Source organism: Oncorhynchus tshawytscha, linkage group LG02, assembly GCF_018296145.1.
Source record: "Oncorhynchus tshawytscha isolate Ot180627B linkage group LG02, Otsh_v2.0, whole genome shotgun sequence".
NCBI lineage: Eukaryota > Metazoa > Chordata > Actinopteri > Salmoniformes > Salmonidae > Oncorhynchus > Oncorhynchus tshawytscha.
This window is the reverse complement of record NC_056430.1, coordinates 33,574,073-33,580,700: the sequence shown is the minus strand read 5'-3', so window position 1 is coordinate 33,580,700 and position 6,628 is coordinate 33,574,073. Positions and strand designations below refer to the sequence as shown.

Sequence of the window (6,628 nt, the reverse complement as noted above, 5' to 3'; positions counted from 1 at the left end):
TGTGTTCTGCATGGCATCCGACCTGAAGAGCCTGTCAGCAGTCTGGTGAGTCCTGTGCCAGTTCTCCCCACCCTTCCAAAAAGTTCTCCCCACCCCTCCACGCACCAGGGCTCCAGTGCGTCTCCCCAGTCCATTATGTCCTGTGCCAGCTCCCCGCACTCTCCCTGAAGTGCGTGCCACCAGTCCGGTGCCACCTGTGCCAGCTCCACACACCAGGCCTCCAGTGCATCTCCCCAGCCAGGTACTTCCGGTACCAGCTCCAAGGCCGGAGTCTTCCTCTGCGCCAGTGCCCAGTCCAGGCACGGTGTCCAGTCCAGCTCCATGGCAGGAGCCTTCCTCTGCGCAGGTGCACAGTCCAGGCACAGTGTCCAGTCCAGCTCCAAGGCCGGAGCCTTCCTCTGCGCCGATTCCCAATCCAGGCACGGCGTCCAACCCAGCTCCAGGGCCGGAGCCCTCTGCCCCGGTGCCCAGTCCACAGCGCAGAGGGCGGCGTTCAGCCCGGCGCCATGGTCGGATCCGGGGTCTGGGGGGGGTTATGACCTGCACAAGAGTCTAGTCACCCACCCCATTTGGTTTCAGGTTTTGCGGCCGGAGTCTGCACCTTTGGGGGCGGGGGGTGTACTGCCACGCCCTGAACATAGAGAGCCCTTGTTTCTCTATGGTGTAGTAGGTCAGGGCGTGACTAGGGGGTGTTCTAGTTCAAAATTTCTATGTTGGTGTTTTGTATGGTTCCCAATTAGAGGCAGCTGGTAATCATTGCCTCTAATTGGGGATCATATTTAGGTAGCCATTTTTCCCACCTGTGTTTGTGGGATATTGTTTTGTGTTTGTGCACCACTTCTTCATGTTTCATTATTGGTTTATTGTTTTTGTTTAAAATTTCACCGAAATAAAGATGTGGAACTTCAATCACGCTGCGCCTTGGTCCACTCATTACGACGATCGTGACCGTATCTAGTTTATGTCTTTTGTGCCTCGTCGCTTGTCTTTGTTTTTTAAATTTGCGCTTTTAGGTTCAACTAAGATCTTCAGTTTACATTGTACCTTGTCCTTTACACGTCATTTCTCTCTTAAGACATGACACAGCCTAGTGTAGCCCATCCAGCTGGAGGGAATGGCTTTAATTTTCTCACTTGAAACTGCAGGGGCATAAATAACCCAGTTAAATGTACTAAGGTGCTACAGCACCTTCATCAATTGAAAGCTCACATCTTTCTCCAAGAAACTCATCTGAAGGTATCACAACACTCAAGTCTTAGGTGCAGATGGGTGGGTCAGGTGTTCCATTACTCATTTCAAAGGCAAGAGGCGTGGCTATTGTACTTCACAGATCGATACCTTTTACATGTCCCAATGTGATCGCAGATCCCCATAGTAGATACATAATTGTCAGTGGTAGGCTGCTCAATACAAAGGTACTTCTTAATATTTATGCTCCTAATTGGGACAATGGTGATTTTTTTTCCAAATCGGTTTTCTCTACACACCCAGATATGTCTTCCCATATGTTGATCTTAGGTGGTGACTAACTGTTGGTTAGACCCACATTTGGATTGATCCTCCACTAAAACTACCACCTTATCAACCTCAGCTAGAGTTGTCCGAACCTTTGTCTGAATTCGCAGTTTCAGATCCTTGGAGAATGTTTAATCCAGCTAGAAAAGCACACTCTTTTTTTCTCAGCAATTCACCACACTTTTACTTCCTTGTAGATGACAAACTCCTCCATTCCATATCTTCATGATCATATGATCCAATTGTTGTATCTGACCACGCCCCTGTTACTATGGAAGTAGGCTTTCAAAATGTTGACAATCTGCGACGGCCTTGGTGGCTAAATACCCAACTGCTCAGCAATGAACACTTTGTCAATTTTGTTTTGAGTCAAATCAACTTTTTCATGATTACAAATAGAACCCCGAACATCTCTGCGTCTACTCTCTGGGAAACTTTGAAAGCTTATATCAGAGGTGAAATTATTTCCTACACCGCACATGAGAACAAACTGAAAAGGGATAGGCTATCTATGTTAACACACTGTATTGCCCAATTAGATGACATTTATGACATTTCACCATCCCCGGATATTTATAAAGGAACGTTTAACTCTGCAAGCAGAATTTGACACATTAACAGACCAGGTTACTGAACTGTTTGTCAAGTCTAGGAGCACTTACTATGAACAAGGAGAAAAAGCCAGTAAATTATTAGCTCACAACTTACGTCAACTATCATCATTATTTCAGATTCCTAAAATTCGTACATCATCTGGGATATCATTAGATCCTAGAGGGATCAATGATGAGTTCAAGAGATTTTACCAGTCTCTATATACTTCAGAATGTAAAGCGGATACATTGGAATTGGATGATTTCTTCCACTCACTTCCTGTGTCTTCTGTCAGCCGGGATTTGGTTAAAAAATTAGAGCAGCCAATCACTGTTGAAGAATTGTCTAATGCTGTCAAATCCCTTCAATCTGGGAGAAGCTCAGGGCCTCACGGCTACTCGGCAGAGTTTATCTCCAAAATAGCCCCTATTCTAGTTGAAATGTACAATGAAGCATTTGTAAATGGTGCTCTCCGACAGACTCTCACTCAGGCAACCATTTTTCTTATTCTTTAAAAAAACAAAGACCCTCTTGACTGTGCATCATACCACCCAATTAACGCCTGCTAAATGTTGACTATAAAATTCTAGCCAAACTTCTGGCAACGCTTCTGGAAACAGTCCTCCCATTAATTACCGGATCAAACAGGATTTATTAAAAATAGACACTCATTCTTCAATCCTCAACGATTATTTAATATTTTATATAATCTTTTTGTCGTCAATACCTCTGAAGCCATTATATCCCTGGATGCGGAGAAAGCGTTTGATTGGGTGGAATGGAAATACCATTTTTACACTCTAAATAAATTCGGCTTTGGTTCCAAATTCATGGCTTGGATAAGACTTCTGTACTCATCCCCTCAAGCCTCTGTCAGGACTAATAACACTCAGACTGCTTCCCTTTGCAACGATTGACACGCCAGGGTTGCCCTTTAAGTCCCTTACTGTTTGCCTTCGCCATAGAACCACTTGCAATAACACTTCGCTCCAACCCCCTCATCAAAGGTATAGTCAGATACGGACACGAACACAAATGTCTTTACATGCAGATTATTTATTATTATACACATCCAACCTTTCTGTCTCTGTTCCTGCTGCCCTTGCCACTTTCACATCCTTTGGTCACTTATCAGGGTATTAACTGAATCTCAGTTAAAGCGAATTGATGCTGCTGAATATGGCCGCAAAAAAATTCCCCTTTACATAACTTGCCATTTAAAATTGCTCACAGTAGTTTTATTTATCTCGGGGTACATGTCACAATCAGATTTGAAAACTGGTCTTTGCTACAACTCTCCTTAGTCACAATAATTAATTATATTAAAATGAATACTCTCCCAAAATTCTTATATCTCTATCAGTGCCTTCCGATTTTTCTTCCCAATACATTTTTCAAAAAGATTGACGGCCTAATACTACCGTTTATATGGGACAAAAAGCCTCCCAGGATGCGAAAACAGATTTTGCAGAGGCCCAAACCAGACGGCGGTCTAGCTCTACCGGATTTCAGAATCTATTATTGGGCCTAACCTTAGGATCATTCACTACTGGTTGCAGAGCAGAGAGATATTCCCACCCCCAATTTTGCTAGAGATGGAGGCTGCCTCGTCTATACTGGCATCACTTGTCTTCCCTCACTCACTCCTCCGTTACAGGCCCTTACTCCTCCTTCACCAAAAATATAATCTTCACCAAAATTATAATCTGTTTTGAATGGCATAAAGTTGTAAAAAATTAAACGCACACTCAATGGGTCTGTAGACAAATTCTATGCAATATGGGCTCCCTTCTTTTTTTAAACGAATACATTTCCCTGCCGTTCCAGGCTGACAACAAAATAACACAAAAATTAACAATGGAAATCAAATTTATCAACCCATGGAGGTCTGGATTTGGAGTCACACTCAAAATTAAAGTGGAAAACCACACTACAGGCTGATCCAACTTTGATGTAATGTCCTTAAAACAAGTCAAAATGAGGCTCAGTAGCGTGTGTAGCCTCCACGTGCCTGTATGACCTCCCTACAACGCTTGGGCATGCTCCTGATGAGGTGGTGGATGGTCTCCTGAGGGATCTTCTCCCAGACCTGGACTAAAGCATCCACCAACTCCTGGACAGTCTGTGGTGCAACGTGGCGTTGGTGGATGGAGTGAGACATGATGTCCCAGATGTGCTCAATTGGATTCAGGTCTGGGGAACGGGCGGGCCGGTCCATAGCATCAATGCCTTCCTCTTGCAGGAACTGCTGACACACTTCAGCCACAGGAGGTCTAGCATTGTCTTGCATTAGGAGGAGCCCAGGGCCAACCGCACCAGCATATCGTCTTACAAGGGGTCTGAGGGTCTCATCTCGGTACCTAATGGCAGTCAGGCTACCTCTGGCGAGCACATAGAGGGCTGTGCAGCCCCCCAAAGAAATGCCACCCCACACCATGACTGACCCACCGCCAAACCGGTCATGCTGGAGGATGTTGCAGGCAGCAGAACGTTCTCCACGGCGTCTCCAGACTGTCACGTGTTCAGTGTGAACCTGCTTTCATCTGTGAAGAGCACAGGGCGCCAGTGGCGAATTTGCCAATCTTGGTGTTCTCTGGCAAATGCCAAACGTCCTGCACGGTGTTGGGCTGTAAGCACAACCCCCACCTGTGGACGTCGGGCCCTCATACCACCCTCATGGAGTCTGTTTCTAACCGTTTGAGCAGACACATGCACATTTGTGTCCTGCTGGAGGTCATTTTGCAAGGTTCTGGCAGTGCTTCTCCTTGCACAAAGGCGGAGGTAGAGGTCCTGCTGCTGGGTTGTTGCCCTCCTACGGCCTCCTCCACATCTCCTGATGTACTGGCCTGTCTCCTGGTAGTGCCTCCATGCTCTGGACACTACGCTGACAGACACAGCAAACCTTCTTGCCACAGCTCGCATTGATGTGCCATCCTGGATTACTGCAGCAGGAGTGTATTCATCATGGTAACATGGCAACTGTTTAAGAAACAAATGGAAGCAAAAAGAGCAAACAAACTAAACGGGGAGGGACCTCCCTGAAATTTGTCCTATAGAAACTCTCGTTTTCGTTGTAAAATGTGTTCTGTTTGGAGTAAACAGTTTCCCTTGCCAAACGTTTTGCAACGGAATCCGAGTAATGAATACACCCCAGGTGTAGTAAACCAGTCTTACCTGACGTTAACCACGCCAATCAGCTCTTTGGACATAAAGCGCAGCGTGAACACGTTCAGCAGAAAGGTGAGTACACGAAACATGACCTAAAAATCATCAGGAGCATATTCAGTCACACACAAATAGATATACAAAATATATAAATGTAATCAGTGAACTGTGGAATCGAGATTGCTCTGTAGATGTCTTTCTGCCACTTTAATATTTTCGGACTCAATGCCTCAGGGCATCACACACACTTGAATCAAATCAACAACTGCTACACAATCTATGCATTCAGAAAAAGTAGCTACACAAGCTGGATCTTTCCTCTTTCCTCATTACTCTGAGGGAGTGGATATAAGGAATTTCAGCAAGGACACTAGATAGCTGTCATCAAGTGCAAAAATTAGTTTGACATCATAGCTAAATATAATAACTACATTACCTGAAGCAAGACATTGTATGATGCGAGAGTAGAGGCATTTTCCAGCACATCTTGGGAACTCATCTTGCAGTTAACTAGTCCTCCTCCTTACTTGCCTGTATGATGAGGTTTCTCCTGAAAGTGGACCGTGAAAAGGGTCATAATCAAAGATATGGGCAGTTAAAATCTGTAGCATTTTTAGTGCCATTGGTCTTTTCTGGTGGCTGGTTTGAACATATCTGACAACAGCTAGTTAGAGAGATTTCTGCTTCATGCACCCAACATCCGTATACATGGAACGTCATTACGTCGATTTCACTATATAGCGCAGTTAACTTATATCGTCAAAATGTATGAAAACAATTGAATTTTTTATTTATTTTTCATTTAAGGATAGGGGTAAGCATAAGGTTAGAAGTGTAGTTAAGGTTTAAAATCACATTTTAAGAAGATACATTTTAGAAATAGGCAGGTTTAGGATTTTATATATATATTTTGTATATTATAAAGAAATTCCAAATATATAATATAGAAAAACAAACAGAGTATTTAACAGAGTATACACACATTACAAACAACAGTCAAGGGAATAAAGTCAATACATTATATAAAGACCTTGTAAAAATGTATTTTATGTTATGAAAGAAGAAATTGTGTTTATATATTGTTCAATTTCATTCTCAAAAATAACAGAGGCTTTTGACGCTTACATTTACATTTGTGAATATGGAATTTAGCTAAAATAACAATGACTTGGATTAAAAAGAAAGGCTTTGCATAGACTTTGCTTTACATTGTAAAACAAAATATCTAATTTTTAAGGAGAAGAGAAAAATGAACATGTATATATCTAAAAGAAATGTACAGATACTGTATCTTGCCACAGCTTTTGGGTATAAGAGCAAAGCCAAACTAAATGTAAAAAAGTCTCCGGTTGTT

General features: G+C 43.2%; 1 long non-coding RNA gene across 1 annotated transcript; it reads right to left on the bottom strand.

Annotated features, from left to right (window-relative positions):
* Positions 1–4,979: 4,979 nt before the first annotated feature.
* LOC112217410 lies at positions 4,980–6,145 on the bottom strand. Its single transcript, XR_002948467.2, has 3 exons — positions 5,711–6,145; positions 5,284–5,369; positions 4,980–5,088 (listed from the first exon to the last, which is right to left on the bottom strand). It is a non-coding gene; the product is annotated as an uncharacterized LOC112217410 (long non-coding RNA).
* Between the last annotated feature and the right edge of the window lie 483 nt (positions 6,146–6,628).